The sequence below is a fragment of the Pteropus medius genome, unplaced genomic scaffold, assembly GCF_902729225.1.
Source record: "Pteropus medius unplaced genomic scaffold, Ma_sr-lr_union100, whole genome shotgun sequence".
NCBI lineage: Eukaryota > Metazoa > Chordata > Mammalia > Chiroptera > Pteropodidae > Pteropus > Pteropus medius.
In genome coordinates this window covers 325,171-343,262 of record NW_024350325.1, presented here as the reverse complement: position 1 = coordinate 343,262, position 18,092 = coordinate 325,171, and the positions used below count along the sequence as shown (strand labels likewise).

General features: G+C 33.2%; 1 long non-coding RNA gene across 1 annotated transcript; it reads left to right on the top strand.

Moving 5' to 3' along the window:
- Positions 1–2,104: 2,104 nt before the first annotated feature.
- LOC120583816 (uncharacterized) lies at positions 2,105–10,669 on the top strand. Its single transcript, XR_005647875.1, has 3 exons — positions 2,105–2,312; positions 6,174–6,253; positions 10,267–10,669. It is a non-coding gene; the product is annotated as an uncharacterized LOC120583816 (long non-coding RNA).
- Positions 10,670–18,092: the final 7,423 nt, after the last annotated feature.

The following is an 18,092-nucleotide window of genomic DNA, read 5'->3' as shown; positions in this document are numbered from 1 at the left end:
TGCTATGTCATCTGGAAATACCCTTAAAAATGACGACAGCAACAGTGCCTCTCCCCAGGGTTTAATAACCTTTTCCTCATAGCTCAGACTGTGTTTATCACTGCTGCATTTCCTTTACTGAGAGACTGTTTTCTAGTCTCTCAAAACCCTAACTGGAAAGGGAGTAGAATGGTAAATAAAAGCTTAGGGATCTCGTTTTAAGATGAGTTTGTGTAATATTTGGGATCAAAGCAGCAGGCAACATTGATAATATATTTGCAATGTATAGAACAAAGATTTTCTATACTTCATAAGGATTTTCCTACTAGCGGTGGTGAAAAAATCTTTTCCTCACAAAGGAAGCCCAGCTTCATTTACAAAAATAAGAATTCTAGGAGCTCTAGTACCCACCAGCTAGTTGAGTGAGAAGTAATGTAGTCTTTCATAAATTACTTTTGTTTCAACATGTTAGGTAGTGTCTTAGTATGTTCGGGCTGCTATAACAAAATACTATTGTGTGTTTAGCATGTAAACCACAGAGATTGATTATTAATCGTCTGGAGCCTAGAAGTTCAGGATCAGGATGCCACTGTGGTTAGGTGAGGGCCCTCTTCAGCTTGTATACTTCTCATTGTACCCTCACATCATGTAAAAGGCTAAGGATCTCTCTGTAGTCTCTAACAAGGCACTAATCCCACTCATGAGGGTTCCACCCTCATGACTTAAGCACTTCCCAGATGTCTCCCCTCCTAATACCATCACATTTGGGGGCTTATGATTTCAACATGTGAATTTGGGGAGGACAAAACATTCAAATCATAGCAGTACTAGAATACAAGCCTTACATTTTGTCTTTGGAGTGGCTCTGGCATGCTAACTTTTATATCCACTATAGTTACAACTAAGTAAAAATGACGTGTGTATATGGGTAAAAACTAAAAAGGAGAATGGAAAAATGAATAAAGTCATTTCATTAGGATAGTGGGATACTGGGAGATATTTTACAATTTTATTTGTAGAGTGTTAGTTGTTAAATTCTAAGAGGGCAATCACTATTTCAAGCATTATCTTCATTATGCAGAATTGCTGAAACTTTTAAACTATTCTAGGAGGATATGACTCAACAAGTTCCACATTTCTTTTTTGTATCTGGGTGAAAGTACCCACAATGTTCAGCCAAAATCCTGTGGTTATCATCTGTGCCTATAAAATAGATATCTAAAGCCCAAAAAAACTGGAGACACTGAGACACAGCTCAGAGCCCCAGAAAACAAGATAGGGCTTAGGTAAGGAGCAACAGAACAGAGACCTGGGAATAACAGAGACACAGTTATCCCATAGCAGTCATGAGCCGGAAACTCTGTGAGACAGAATAAGGAAATATTGGAATCAGCAGCAAAAAGTCCTTGCAACTGATTTGTTTTGGCCAAATGCTAATTAAATTTCCTCATTTCTGGGAACAAGAATGATTCCAGAATCTAGATTGGGCTAAGCTTCTCAGGTTCAGCTGGGAAGACACTAAACTAGAGAGTCGGGTGTGGGTCAAACAAACAAACCAGTCTTGTGCTGGTGTATAGGATCTTGGGAGTCAGGTGTGGGTCAAACAAACAAACCAGTCTTCCATACCAGTTAATCCTACCTCCTCTTCCTCCTCCTTCAGATGCCTAATACTCCCACCTCTAGTCCTTCACTCAATTTCCCCTCACTGGAATATTGTCTCTCTCCTGTCTAATGCCCTTATTTTTTATTCTATTTTAAAGGCCCAAAGCCACTTCCATTTGTTGCACAAAGTGATTCAAACCCTTCTAACCAATGTCAGCTCTCCACACCCTACAAAACTCATTCACCACCGTACTTGGAAAATACTGGTTATCTATATTAACCACACTAATAATAATAGCGGAGATTATAATTAACCCTGACTAACACTCATTTTAGGGCAGCTGGTCACTCTGGCAGAGAAACAGTTTAGGGGCAAAATCATCTTCCAAACTTACGGATGTCTTTGTCTCATCTGTCTGCTTCTATCACATTTAGGCCTTTGGCACAGTCATGACTTTAGTGCTGAACCTCCCTCCTGACTCATTTTATTTTTCCTTTCTATTCTATTTCAAGTCATCTTAGCCTCTGACCTCATGAATCATATCTCTCTTTAGTTTTTCCATCAAGCCTTGCTGCAGCCTCAAACTCTTGTTTCCCTTCTCGACCATGATTCCTTTTCTTCTCACTAACTAAGCAACAATTAAGTAAAGACATCTGTCCACGAGAGCACCCAAGATCCTATACACCAGCACAAGCTCAGACTGCAGCAATCCCTGCTGGTAGAACCAAAAGTAAGTGATATTATTCAGAACATATCTTATTCTACTAGGTGTAATCTAACTCCTAGAAAAAATAATAATAACAGTAATAATAATAATTCAAGAGACCTCTGAAGAGAAGAATATGAAAAGTAAAATTAAACTTAGAATAGGATTAAAAAAGCTCAATACTTTTATTAAAATACATGATAAAAGAGAAGTTTTCATATTGTCTTCAGATTTTATTCTTAATTTGTAATTTTTATTTTAATAAAATAATAACAATGTTTTGACTCAATAAAGTTTTGTTTTCATTGTGCTTTGTTCTGTGATCTTAATTTCTGGTAACTTTCTCTAAACTTCACTTTGCTTATTCCACTATTCAATAAATAGTAAATGATTTCTTGTGGAGAATTGAGAGGGCAATTCAATCACTGACTAAAATCACTTGCCTTTAACTACTAAAATACTGTTAAATAAAACTCCTTTCTACAACTACGTAATGTGGAAAGAACTAAACTTCAAAACTGGTTTATTATGCCAGACATGATCTTCCCCCAAAACTAAAACCTTAGTGTTGTTACTCTTCATAGCACTGAGAAAGAACAGAGATTTATTGTATGTTTTAAAATAAACATAATTTATAAATGCATGCATTGGCGTGTGCTATATAACAAACTTCTGAAGACGAACAATTTTATCTATCATTATTAAAAAACACACGAGATTCTGCTGTCTGTATTTTCTTTTCATTCTTGAACAACAGATTTAGGTATATCCAAAATTTTCATTTTCAAAAGTACGTATTATTTTCTTTTAAAAAAAAAACAAACCAGAATCATATTCTACCTCTACAAATAGGGACTAAATCACTTTTCTAGAACAGAGAAAGTAAATTTTCCAGTTCTGAAGGCTAGAAGCGTATAAAGAAAGACATGTCAGTGACATGTCAGAGACATGTCAGTGACATGTCAGAGACATGTCAGTACATACACACACACACACACACACACACACACGCACACAAAAATTTTTTTCAATAGTGGGTCTGCCAGAACCAATCTTATTTTCTGTTTAAATGAGAAGTTGAAAAGAGTATATATGATTCAGCTAAAAGTCTTTTAGAGAGTTAAAAATCTTATTCTAAATCATCCCGATGAAAAATTCAGACCAAAAATTTAAATTCACTTTAATTACCAGTTTGGCTCTCTTTCAATAAAAGTTATGTTCTTAAAATCAATAATTTGAAAAAAATTAAAATGATTCATAATGATGGCATTGTACTTCTTTTACTTTTATCAGAAGTTTCATCAAAATGAAACAGGCATTTATGACAAAACCTGATGAAACATTTGTAGACTGAAATAAAAGATGTTCAGTTTGAATCTATTGCCTAATCTATCTCCTGGCTTAACTATCTGTCAAGCCACAAACTTAAGAAAAGGTAATGTGAAATATAAAGACAGATGAGCAAGTACAAAATGAAGTAGTCTACTCATAAGACCATTTTGCTTTTTTGTCATTTTTGCCAGATAAAATGCTCTAACATTGTATCCATATGGTTGAAGATAACCCCAGGTTCTTCTCACACACAGAAAAATTAGCTAATTGGATTCTCATTGCATGTCATAAGCACAAGATTAAAAATACAGACTGGAAATAAACACTTTCAATTGAAAAATAGTATAAATCATTTTTGAGAGTGATTATATAAGAAGCAATATTTTGCTTTTTGGCCTGTAAGCTTCAATTTTTACATATAATTAGAATAACGGTTACAGTAAAAAGTTTTATTTACTCCAATGATTTATAAGAAAACATTAATTTGAACTCAAGTTGTTAAAATTATTTATAATTTTAAGTGAATAATTGAAACAATTATCTGGGAAGTAGAATTTTGCCAAAAATATCCATATATTAAAGTAAAGATATTTGAATTATTTCCATTCTTCATTTTCATCCTCATCTTTATTTTTATCATCTTTTTCTTTGATATGGTAAACTTAGTACACTTCCAACTCAATCGTGTAAAATTTTTATAGCATCCTGTGTCTAGTAACATATCAATACAAAAAGTTGTCTTAATGGGAACCAAAGGATAATCTTAAGAGTTAGTTTTCTTCATTATAGACTATTAGTTAATTGGCTATATTTTATACGTTTTCTATATATCCTTTAGTGTATTTAAGATAGATAAGAATTGCATTATCTGCACAGATCATATGCTAGCAATGCTAAAAAATACACAAAAATTACACTACCTCTAGGATATCTCTATAAAGAACTTTAAATTTTCTTCGCAAAGCCAATATCTTGCCTCCAAAAAAAGTCATTTCTTAGTATCTGAAAAGCAAAGTTAAATAAAGAATTCTTGAAGTTTATTATATGGTCTCATCAAGTCTAGAGATACAATATAGGATAAAATATTAAGTAATTGATTTCTAAAACTGATTTTTTTTTATTCTGAAGTCCAGCATCACACTAGCAGGGAGTAATAGGACATCATTTTCAAATATGTGACTTCTTTTATTATACTCTTTAGATTTTATGCTCTAAATGAAATGATATGCTTTATTCTGATGAATCATGTTCTTACATTTAACACTTCCAAAATTTGAGAATGGGAAAGTTTTCCTTAGAGCACTTTAGAATAAGCATGCGGGTAGTTTAGAATTGTTTTCCTCTGCTCTTGAAATTAGTGAATGAGAGTTAATATCAGTGACAACCAAAATAGATGTGAAAAGATGCCATTTTGATGAGTCCTTTCATCTCTAGCTTTGTACTTCACCCTAAGACTTGGCATCTGGAATATCATTTCATCCTGAAGCTTCTCAGTGGTAGAATGATTTTTGAGTTATAGCCTTCTCAGTACAGGAAAACTGAGTGTCATATGCTCTGTAGAAACTAGCAGTAAGACCATGAGGACTTGTAATGCTTGCTGAGGCTGTGTAAAGAATGTAAACTATGACAATAAGCAAAGTAGTTTAAGAACTTGAAAATTTCATTACTGTTTGCAGCCTCTCTTCTTAGTCCAAACTGAACTATGAAATATATTTGAAAACTAAACTCTTAAAAAAAAAAACTGTTTTAGTCAGTAAGAATAAAATTTAGTGTCTTCATATTAAAGGATTGTCCTAAAAACCATTTTGTAAAAATAAAGAAAAACTAGCAGTGTGACTTGAAATCATTATGATACTAAAGCATGAACAAATATGCAAGAAAAGTTCATATTGACCAGAAACTCACAGGATAGTCTACTGCTTTTCTGCTCTTAGAAGTACTAACAGAAAAAATAACAAATTTGCTTACAAGTATATAAAAATCCGGCAAGATAAATTTTTCATATTAATGATCACTCTTGTTTACCTATAAATGTACTTTGGAAATAAATCGTATATATTGTTTTATCAATTAAAAAAAAAAGAATCCAATCTTCAAAATCTACAAAACAATGAAAAAATGTTTGTTTTTCCAAAAGTTATTTACTCCATGTAACCCTAAAATAGGTATCTTGTTGGCAATATTAGTGATGTATGCCTTTTTTTTCTTGATTTTATAACAAAAGAAAATAAACATCATGAATCTTCTTAACAGATCAACCCTCATGTTTACATTGACATTGGCATTTTATGATTTCTTCCAGCATAGGAAATCCGTGGCTTGGGAGGCTCAATGATGTTCTTATCAAGTTTCTAGCAGCAGTAAGATATTTAACCTATTTGATCTCTGCTCCGTGTGCACACAGCAGGATACTTTGAACCAACACCAAGCAGATTAGCCTTTTAAAAGTGCCTGAACAGTAGTTTATGTGACTTTAATTATGCAATTTTACTTGAATTCATCAGGAAAAAAATCAATGGCTTATATAAAACATCTAATCTTGTTTCCTGTTAGTTGCTCAAACAGTATGAAGTACTTAACAGAAAAGCAATTGCTGGATTGGTTGATATTTCAAGATATTGACTTTTATGAAGGTGAGTTATATTGAACAATAAAAAAGAATATGCCGTTTTGTCTATTTCTAATATTTTCTGTTTCAAAATATAAATAATCTCTGTGAATGCTTGAAGGGATGAAGTAAATCCATCTAAATCTGGGTTAATTTTTACTACCAGATTTCTATTATATCTCAAAAGAAAAGCGTTTAAATCTTCAAGGTTTTGAAACATTCCAATGAACAGTCCTATGAAATGGTTTATTTTTTTTTCTGTTCTTTTAAAAACATTTATTTTTTTAATTTTTATTTTTATTATGGTGACATTGGTTAACAAAATCTAGTAAGTTTCAGGTGTACGATTCAACAGTAAGGCATATATATACATATTGCATTGTGTGTTCACTGCCTATAGTTAGATATCTTTCTGTCACCACATATTTGACCCCCTTTACCTCGTCTACCTCCCCGCTTCTCCTCTCTCCCTACCCTCTGGTAACCACTAGTCTATTGTCCATGTCCATGAGTCTCTGCTCATTTGTCCTGTTTGTTGCTTTTAGGTTTATATCCCACACGTAAGTGATATCATGTGATTTTCAACTTTTTCTGTCTGGCTTATTTTGCTTAGCATGATTATCTCAAGGTTCCATTTATGTTGTCGCAAAAGGCAGTATTTCATCTCTTCTTATGGCTGAGTAATATTCCATTGTATGTATGTACCACAGCTTCTTAATTCAATTATCTGTTGTAAGACACTGCTGGTGGGACTGCAAATTGGTATAGCCACTATGGAAAACAGTATGGAGGTTCCTCAAAAAACTAAAATACTAAGAATTGAAATGGTTTAAAAGACCAACAAAGTACGCTTTATATTTTGCATTTCACTATGAAGAGCAATATAATAATAGCATTTACTAAATTATGGTCCAAATGACACAGAACAGGGTGAATCCTCAGAGTTAGAGACAAAGAAAAGTTTATTAGAGAAGGAATAACGCCCCATAGACAGAGTGTGGTCCCTTCTCAGAGGTTAACAATAAGAGAGACTGAGAGAGATCCACGGTGTTCAAGAAATTCAATTTAAATCTGTTTTCCTTTCCAGGGATGGGTATGCAGTGTTAAGGGCATGGGGAAGAAGCTCTTGGTAATCTCAGCAGGAATCTTCCTGTAGGCTCCCCCATTGAATACAACTTGATTTAATATTTAATTCTCAGGTCTCTTCCCTATTTCACAAATAAAACCAGATAGTTGCCTTTTAGGATCTCATGATATCTCTTTCTGTGTGAATTGCAAAAGAAGTGGTTGTTTGCCCAGGCATGTCTTCTGAGCACTCTTCCTTCAGTTTAGATCATTAAATTATTAAACATTAATGAGTCCACATTTTCTCAGTGATATGTAGTACTTTATTCCTGTCGTTGCTAATTTTTATTCTCAGATTCGAATTTCTTCTATGGATGTAATTTCTCATTATGCTAGCCACGGCTGTATATTGAGCTATATCCAAGATGGCATTTAATTGGACCCAGTTCCCTAAAACCAACTCAGAGAATAGATTCTAAGAAAATAAACTTACTGAACTGAAAAAGGAGAGAAATTAACTACATTCCATTTCAGAATCTGACAAGCAATGTGAAAAGAATTCTCCCCTGACAAATGTATATTTTCCTTATCTGTTCTGCACTTGTTATGTCCCTAATGCTAATAAACAGAAATAATGTGGTTATAAATCTATTATCTACAGTATATTTTTATTGTGAATGAATCCTCAATGTAACCAAAGTCAGAGTCTGATAAAATCAGATTTGACTATATATACAGAATGCAGTTGTCAGAAATCTTTAAACATGTGAGTATTTTTAAGTAAATTTATTAGAACCCTTGGGAATATTGTTTGTTTTTAAAGTCAAAGAAAAATACCTTGATGATTGCTTTCTAAAATGCCAGTAAAGGAAGGGTATTGTTAATATGCTATGATAGTTCATTTTTCTCTCTGAGCAATTCCTGCCCCTTCCTGCTCTTTTTCCATTTGAACTGTGATGAAAAGTGATTTTAACATTTGACATCCTGGTATGTTTCCTCCTTCTAAATAGTCAAAACCATGTAAATTGTTCTGTTTAACCTTTTTGTTTGGACCACCAAAATCTGAGAAAAAGTCGCAGTTCATATTTGATAATGTTTAAGGTCATCATGGCAGGCATATCTGTATCATCACTTTGTGTGGTCTACGTAGCTATACTCTCACTAAATGATTCTTGGGGTCCGAACTTTCTCTTTTGTATTTGCAAGCCCCTCTCTTCCTCCTCCCACCATCTCCATGATCCCCTGTCAGATGCCAAAAGATATATTATGATTTCTATACATGGTCTCTTTTGGGAAAGAAAGCATTTGCTATTCATGACCAATTGCCATGTTGCTTCTACTCCTTACCGCACCCCAATTCACTCTAAATCAAATTCAGTAAAGAGATAAACCCAGACAGAGCATTCCTCACTATCACCTCCTCTCATTGACATTCTGGAGATTCTGAATCTCTAAAGCTGCATAACATGTGCCCACAAAGGCTTGTTCACACTCTGACCTAGATTAATATGTGATACCCCCAAAACCTGCATTTTGAATGATAATTAAACTTCCCAACTGATAAGTAAACTTCCTGAATTTACAGGAAATACCTTTTGAACTAAGAAAATACATCATTAAGTCAGCCTCCTGACATGGGAAGAGACAGCATCCCAAAATTCCAAATCCTTTGGCTAACTCTCCGTTATTCTCTCCAGTAGAGAACAAACCATTCACCTCCCATTCATTCCGCCAGGAGTAATAATTTTTATTGTCCTACATACAGCTCCCCACAGCATTCCATAAATTGACAAATCTTAGATGTGTGGTTGGAGGAGAATGTTCTTATTAATATATATTACTTACCACGGGAAAATATACAAAGGAAAATATGACCTAGAAAGAGAATAACAAAGAAATCTAGACATGATGGAAAGAATAATTGGTTTTTAGAATAAAATGGCTAAAAAAAAGGAGAAAGAGACTAGCAATGCCTCCCAAATATGACAATGCATGGATTTGTGCATGCATTCCCTTTTAATTCCTCCAAGCATTATTATCACAGATTATAATTACTATCACTCTCAATCCAGAACAGTTTTCTACTCAGTATATATCACTATAAACTCTGATGCTTTTATTTTCTCTGACCAAAACCTTAAAGGTAGAACAACTTGGTTTATTTTGACCTCACCGTATTATTTTATGACAACTTCAACCAGGTCTCCCTTGAAACAACATGTCCAAATTCTGCTATGAAAAGTTGCTTGTTGTTATTGTTTTATTTGGGGTTTTGTGTGTGTGTGTGTGTGTGTGTGTGTGTGTGTATGTGTGTGTGTTTTCTGTGCATCATGATTTGCCTCTCTATATCATTTATATAACTACAAAAATTCTGCATCTGCACTTATGAGGTCATTTTAAACATGTTAGTAGGAAAGGCAGTTTGCACGATGGTTTAGCCTTTAACACTCTGGAGAGAGACAGACTGGGTTCAAATACTCTATCTTCCTCTTTGCAAATATATATTCTTGGATAAATTACTTAATCTTTCTGATCCTCAATTATCTTTCCATAAAGTAGATGTAATAGTTATGCCTATAAGATGAGCAGTACTTATTAAAAGACAGGGAGTAGTCAATGAGAAAATAAAGTGCTCACACAGTATCTGCTACACAATTAGTGTTCAATAAATAATAGTCATTAGTATCATTCAATAATAAAAGGCTTTTTGTTTGTTTCTGTTGTGACCAATCATTAGTTACCTTTTTCTTTACTTTGGTTCTATCTGCTTAGCTCCCTAAATGTGATTTTTTTTTTTTTTACTTCTTCTGTATATCATTACAGGCCAAAACATATTTAATTGAAATGAGATATTTTACTTATTTTTGAAATCTCGATCTCCTCTATTTTCCCTGAATTATTTTTTTTAAATGCATTCTATGCTTCCATGTTTATTTGTATCTCTTTTTATGGTCTTATCTCTCTCTCTTATAGGGCAAAAGAAGGACAAAATAATTATCGCACCATTTTGAGTTCCTTGGACACATCATAAACTTTCAAAACTTCATGCTTTTACATATGCTCTGGCCTCTACTTGGATGGAATCTCCTCACTTGTGTTATTTGTTTGTTTGCTAAATTCTTATTTACCCCAGAACACTAGGCAAATTGCAATAACCACTGTTAAGCCTTGTTTGATATCCCAAGGCACAATGAGTAGTAAGTAGTACCCTTGATGCTGCCATAATAATGTAGTCGGAGCTCTGAGTTGCCACATAAAGTGTCATATGTAATGGATGTTTGTGTTCCTATCTATCTCCTTCATAATACACTGAGTTCCTTGAAGACAAGGACAATGTACTATGGATTCTTTACTTGAGGTCTCTAGCCTTAACATATGAATGTCGTAGAATAGATAACAAAAATATCTTGAGTGCATGAGAGTCTTCTGTCTTCTACAGAAAGAGGCTAAATTATTCATAAATGTACTAAAATATGGCACTTATGGACAGAAAAATCCATAAAAAGATTGAAGGAAGAAAAGGAAAACTAGGCAAAGCAAAGTAAATGATCCAGGAAAGTGTATTACACAGAGGGACCCTTCAACTTTTTCGTGTTAGTTGATGTATTTTGACAAAAAGTGCTAGAGCTAGAATCCCATAAAAGCCTTCCCTTTGAGCTCTCCCATGCTTTATCAACAAATATAACTTGTTATGACATAAAGTTGCTTTCTTCTTCCTGGGCAACTCTTCACCATCACTTAGAATCTTAATCGTGGGCAAGATTATGATTCGAAGATTAAAATAAAGAACTACAGTCCGAACAAATCATAAGAAGCTACTACAATACAGTTCTCAATTTTTCATATCAACAAAGCTTTTAAGAATTCCACTATGACATAAAGTAAAAGGTTATTTTTTATAAAAATATGTATATGTTCATGGACATATGTATATTTTATTTACTGTAAAACAGAAGGCCATAAAAATTGTCATGTAAATATGTAGTGCTATTTAATTACATTAAAATTACTCTATTAGGCATAAAAAGCTTCTGGAGTAACTATTATATTCGATAACAATAAAATTTACAATAGTGTTATTGGGAGTAAATTTGATAGCTGTAGCTAAATCGTAGACAGACCTGATTCAAGCTTTGCTATCAACAAGGTATTATACTATGATGAAAAGCCACAGGTCAGTGTCTCTGATCATTGGCTATTTCAGGAGATAAGAAGATCTCTGACAGGCTTCTTTCCAGTTCACAGTTGCTAGGAAACAGATCTTAGTCTGAGGTCAGATATCTGATTTATTCCTAAATGTCTGAGCTTAATCCTCTAAATCCCTCTTCCAAAGAATATGAGCTATCCTCTTATTCTTTTGCCATTGTCAAAGTTTTTATTTTAAGAAAGAAAGTAAATTTAATAACACGGAAATGATTCAAAGCAATAAAGATATGATATATATAAAAGGAAAATTTCCAAATGTCTAGCTATATTAAGATCACAAAATTAGGTAAGGGACAGAAGGGTACCCTTAAATATCTGGCTTGTTCCTATCTTTGGCACAAGCAGTGGCTCTCAAGCTTAGATAGTGTGCGAGGAACTTCTAAGAAAATTTTTCAAGAATAATCTAAATTTTATTTTTAAAAAGATAAGATCATGGTGGAATTATTGAAATCTGCATAAAATACAAGCCCAATTCAATCATCATTTGAAATCTATCAGGAAAATAATAATCTGAAATTAATTTTCAATTCTTACAGATGCTATAAAGGATTTCTAGTTTTAACACAAATTTTACCACTAAACCAGTGAAAGAAAGGAATAAATGTTAGGTACTATTCATTCGTATTAGTCCAAAAATAATTGGAGTGAGAGTCAAGTTTTTCTACCATCGTTTATACTTTGTCTTCAACCTGGAAAACCTCATGTACTATAACATCTATTTGGCTTTCTTTGGCATGATAACATCTTTTACATATTAGGTCAACTTTTATTATTTTCTTTTTAGCCCATTAAGAATTAAAGTATTTTAATCTCAAAAGAGACGTTACTTTTGTCTTTTTAACTAGAAAAATAATTCCCCATAAGCACAGTAGTGGACCCACATGCTAGTTGTCATTTTGTGCTGCCTCAAAAGCAGCCAGCATGCATGCCAACACAACAAATGTTAAATGCTCTCCTTTTAGGCGCCAATCTGGTTCTAAACACAAGCCCAGAAGCAGGCATGGAAATAAGGTTCAATTATAAAGCGCTCATCAGGATAATGCAGAATATACTTCTGTTAATGTTTTCATGTTGTCATAAAACAAACAAACAAAAACACTATTTAAAAATGCTTATAGAGAACTCACAGATCCCAAAAAACACATATGAGAAAGATCCAAAAATTCCATTTTGAGAACCACTGAATTAGAGGATTGAACATTTCAGCTACTAGAGACTTACTTAAAGCAAGTTTCTAGACACCTTTTAAATCAGGAGGCAATTGTTCTCAACAGGGTCATTGCCATAAGTACATAATGTAAATAAAATGTCAGGTTTTCCTAAGTGAATGTAGTGGACAAGGCATGTCAATGTCACCTGCAACAACAGCTCATGAAACAATGAAGGTGAGGTGGCATTTACTGATGGTGACCTGACGCGAGCACAAAGCAGAAACATGGAGTAATTCTCGTCTGGTAAGGTCCAGAGAAAAAGACTCTTCTGATGATCAACAAGACAATGAATTAGGGTAAAAAACCAGTTTCTACTAGCAGAATTAAAGGCAGCAGATAGATAATCTGTGGCAGGTAAGCTCAGCATTTGCAGGAGAAAATCCTGGTAACATGCTCCACCTACCAGGAAGACCTCAGATCTACCTCAGATTGATGGCGTGAATGTAATTGGCTGCAAAACACTACCCTTTAAATCTCCTAACACTGGGTGTCTAACTTTTGAACAACCTTTCGAATACCTCCAATGTCAGGGAAATCTGCCTGGTAAGTAAATTTAATTTATTTACAGGGCTTAATAGTTAGAAGTATTTGTTTTTATGATAGCTGTCATTTAGAAAGTATAAACTATCACCTACTTTACTAGATATTTATGTCTGGTGTCTCATTAATACCTCAAAATGATGCTTTGAGGCCACTGTTGTTATTCCCAGATTGTTGATGAATAAATTGAGAGGCGAAGTCTGAGAGAGAGTCTGTCAATCATGTCAGTTTCCTCTACGGATACTAGCAGGTACTAAGTATATGGTATACTATCCGCTATAGAGCAGACATCTTCTTAATTTATAACCATAAGTTCTATCTTGTGTCCATTAAATTCAAACCATTAGGTCAACCCTTCCTTCATTTTATAGCATTTGACATATAATATATGAATTACAGACTCCCCGTCAACTTCTACTTTTGTCCAATTATTGTTCTGTACCCACAGATCTTCCTCCACTTACGAGAGAAAAAAGCTCATGTCTCCAGTTTATAAAAAGACATGCAAACATATTTGAGATATATATTAAAGAAAAGAGTGCTTAACAAAAACTTTTAAGGGACTAATTCACAAGGACTTTTACAAAAAGTAAAAATGTATTTCTCAGAAAGCACATGTGAAAACAGTACTATCGTTTGAAAACCATCACCTGATGAAAGGAATAAACAAGGAAAAACAGTAAAAAGTAGGCAGTGGGACGTGTGAGAGTCCTTCTGTGGCCATAACATACATTTCACCTCACATCAAACACCCGGTCTGTTCCTTTCCACGTGGTGTTCTTTGTATATGTTCTTATGCAGAGCACATAGACTTGATAACCGATGGAGTTTTCCAGAATATTTCTTAAAGAAAGAAAATACTTTAGCTTATGAATATTTCTTGTAAAAAGTAGTTTTTGAGGTCTGAATTCCAGATAATCACTTTAGTTCTCCCATCCAGATAATTGTTTTAATTTTCCCATCTTTTTTCCGTATATAAGCACAAACCATTTTATAGTTTATCTGTATTAAATTTAGAAGAAACTATCAGATGAATAATTTTGGTGCTATTTTGATTTAGATATTTTATTTGATCAACTCTAGCTGTTAATTACACAGTACTCCAAGCATTGTAGCGTATCAAATCTTTTTTTGAAATGAATTTATATTTTGTCCTTGATTGCCTTAATCTCAGATGAGGGCTCTACAGACATTTTGTAGCACTGCTATTTCAAACCTTCTCCCAGGTATCTGTTCCTGAAGCCATACCTCATTTAAGTTATAAGCACTGAGTAATTCATTTCAAAGTGTACCTTGTACCTTTCTCTGGGTTAGGCACTATACAGAAAATTACTTGCAAATTACTTTTAGCCATGCTAACTGTGCTATAAACTGTGCAGAAATCAGCATCGAGACCATACTTCTGGTTTTACTTACTAACTCAAGAAGAAAGCATTTAATATTTTCATTCTTATAGTGAATATATTTATTGTCTCCAAACTTCTTACTAATGTGACATGCTATACCTTATCTACAACAATTCAGTTGTCATGTCAACAATTCAATAAAGACAGTAAAAAAAAGGCCACTGACTTTTTTTAGCAAAGTGTTTTTATAACTTTGTACGTTTCCCTGTAAACTCTCTAATCATCAGGATCTAGGTAATAAAAGCTTTCTTAATCACACATCAAAAAGAAAATACCTACAGCATTGTTTTCCTTCTGCCTACCTCCCACATTTATTAGCCCAAGTTACCACCCATGTAAATATGAGTCATTTCACTTTGGACACATATTTTATAATTATTCACCTCAGGATATACTCAGCTTAGATAGGCCATAGTGCTTTAGAAATTCCAGCTACCACCCATTGTCAGTGGTCAAACAAAAATATCATGTCATAGCATAAAGAATATATAGAGTAGTATTTTTTTAAAAGCATGAAAGAATAATTTAAAATATTTTGTGCATTTACGGTTATAACTTGAGCCAAAAAAAGTGGATTAAGTCATGATAAAGGAATAAAATAAGCAAAATCCTAAATATATGGTTTCATTCTTTTTAATGGAATCTTATCCAGTTCCTGATGGAAATATTTAAATAACAATCACATGCTTAATCATCATTTAAAGAGTAAATAAATAATTGTCTCACATTGTCTTCTTAAGTTAAAAAAAAAAAATGATCGCTTGTCGATTTATTTATTTATTTATTTATCTGATGTTCATTCAAAAAAATGATGTTCAGCTCCTACTAGTCATGAACGCCATACTGGGCTATAAAGGTACAAAAGTGAAGAAGGCAGACACGGACATTATATGGGGTACACAGACAAGAAAAGAGACAAGTACAGCATAATGTAATAGGCCTTGTTTGGAGAGAGCATCTAGGAAGGGACGCAATCCCATGACCCAGATATGAAGTACCAGGGAACTCTCTCCAGAGGTACAGACTTTTAAACGTAGTCTAAGTAATGAGTAGCAGTTAACAGAATGAAATGAGGAAAGGGTGAGTCAGGTGAGTAGAGAAGAGTGCAGAAAACAAGAAGCAGGAAAGGAAAGAAGGAAGGAAGGGAGGGAGGGAGGAAGGAAGAAGGAAAAGAGGAGAGGAAGGGGGAGTGTGGGCAGGAGGAAGAACACCACCATGGGACCACTTAGCGATAAAGCAGTAAAAAAGAAATGTTTTCACTGGTTTGTTTTCCTGCAACCACAGATTTGAATCAATTCCATGAGGTCCTCATAAATCTACAAAACATATACTTAGAATGCCTTGGCTTTCTCATTTATTCTTCCTTAATTAATCAAGGTTTACTTGTAATATTTATTGCCATTCTAAAATTTATTTAAAGACGAATTGTAATTCTTTAAAAGAATCAAAGTATTTTCTTAAGAAAAAAAAAATAGTGAAAGCTTTTAAATCTTAATTCTTCACTTTGCTGAAACATTCATAAAATGAGATAACCACCAAAATAACCTGGAGGAAACAGCTTTGCTTTATGTTAGAATAATTTTATACTTGAATAATACTCTTAGATAACTCTACCTTTTACATAATCATTGTATGATGTTTAGAGAATTCGAAATTACCTAAACAATTAATTGTATTGTAGGTATTATTTAGATTGTATTCATTATGCTGTATATATGGATTTTGATTATTTTTTACATGTCCTTATTGTTAAAATAATTTTTAATGGCCATATTATCTGGTATTGGTATTAGTATTTAATCTCAAAAATACTAAATCATTTCAAAATATATAAAATTTCACCTAGTATTTTATGTTATTAGTGCCTACATAAGTTTTACAGAAAAAAATCCAAAAATGTTTATTATAAAACCAATAAAATATTACACAAAGTTTGAAAAGTATAGAAGATAAATCACTCAAAAACCTACCAACTTACTGGAAGAGCTACTGATATTTCACCCATTGTAAGGTATTTACAAAGTAAGTGGAAATGAAGTGTGTGGTGCAATCAGGCAAACATATTGCCCAATATCTTTTTTCTGCCTGTAGCTCTGACACCTTAATCTCATTCTATAACCCTCTCTCTGGCTTCTGTCCAGGGCTTGATGCTAGAACAGGCACATTTCTACATGAAACAATTTACAAAATAAGCTCCAGAGTCTCTCACATCCCTTTTGTTTGTTGGAAGTGCCATCCTAACATCATGGACATCTGGATTAAGGTCCTTTGGAGACAGCACACATTATAACAGTTTCCCCTTCGCCAGCACCATCAAAAAGAAAAATATAAAATAAAATCTGTTATTACTACATGCAACATTGAATGACTAAGTCTTAATTCATATATTTCCAGCAAATAACATCACAATGTTCAATGGCCATTGGCTCATCAAAAAAATATTTTTAAAAAAATCTGAAGTAATCATTAATTTATATGACAATATAAGATTTTACTCAGTGAAATCTAGCATGTCCTTATGCTAAACACTATTTTTATTCTCTCTATTACATTGTGTTTCTCTTTGATATTGAGAGAAGTGGTCATTTTTTACTTTGGTATATTTATCACAATTATTCTAATTTCTACTAATCTTTTTTTTTGAATACTAAAATTCTCACAGTTATGGGTTGAAATCTAAAGGTTCATATCAGACTATTATTATGTGAATGTGTTTTAGAGCATTCTCCCTCAATAAATACTGTAACTATTTTCTCTATACTCACTGAATACTTCCAAAAAGGGGTACAAAGGAGAGACACAGTAGAATCCATTAATTTTTTTCCCTTACCTAACCTACCTTAATTCCCAATGCCATCTTTTCTTTTATATTGAATCTGTGAGAAAGCTACGGCTGTCAATCAATCTCTTTCTCAGCTCTGCTCTTATTCTTTATATCTTCCTGACCCAATTTTTGCATTCCTCTGTTCCCTAAAAATTTCCAGGACATAAATGTGCTCCTGTCACTTCTTTACCAAATGTAAATTAACTTTCTGGAGGACAATTTGGAAATATCTGTCACAATTTAAAATTTTACCACACCACCTTATTTCTAGGAATTTATCCTATAGAATACAGCATATAAAGATTATATATGTGTGTGTGTGTGTGTGTCTATAAAGACTATATATATTTATACACCTATATATATAATCTGAGTGTTGTTGGTAATAGTAAAATATTAGAAAAAAATCATAAATGCATTCGATAAGAAATTATATAAGTAATGATGGCGTAGCCATACAATGACATATTCAGATAAAAATATATTGTGTATCTCACTGTATTGAGCTGAAAAATACCCACAATAGATTGTTTAGTGAAAAAAGTTACAGACCAAGATATAATATCTTTCTATTTATAGTATACATATTGTATGAAAAACTTCCAAGAGAAT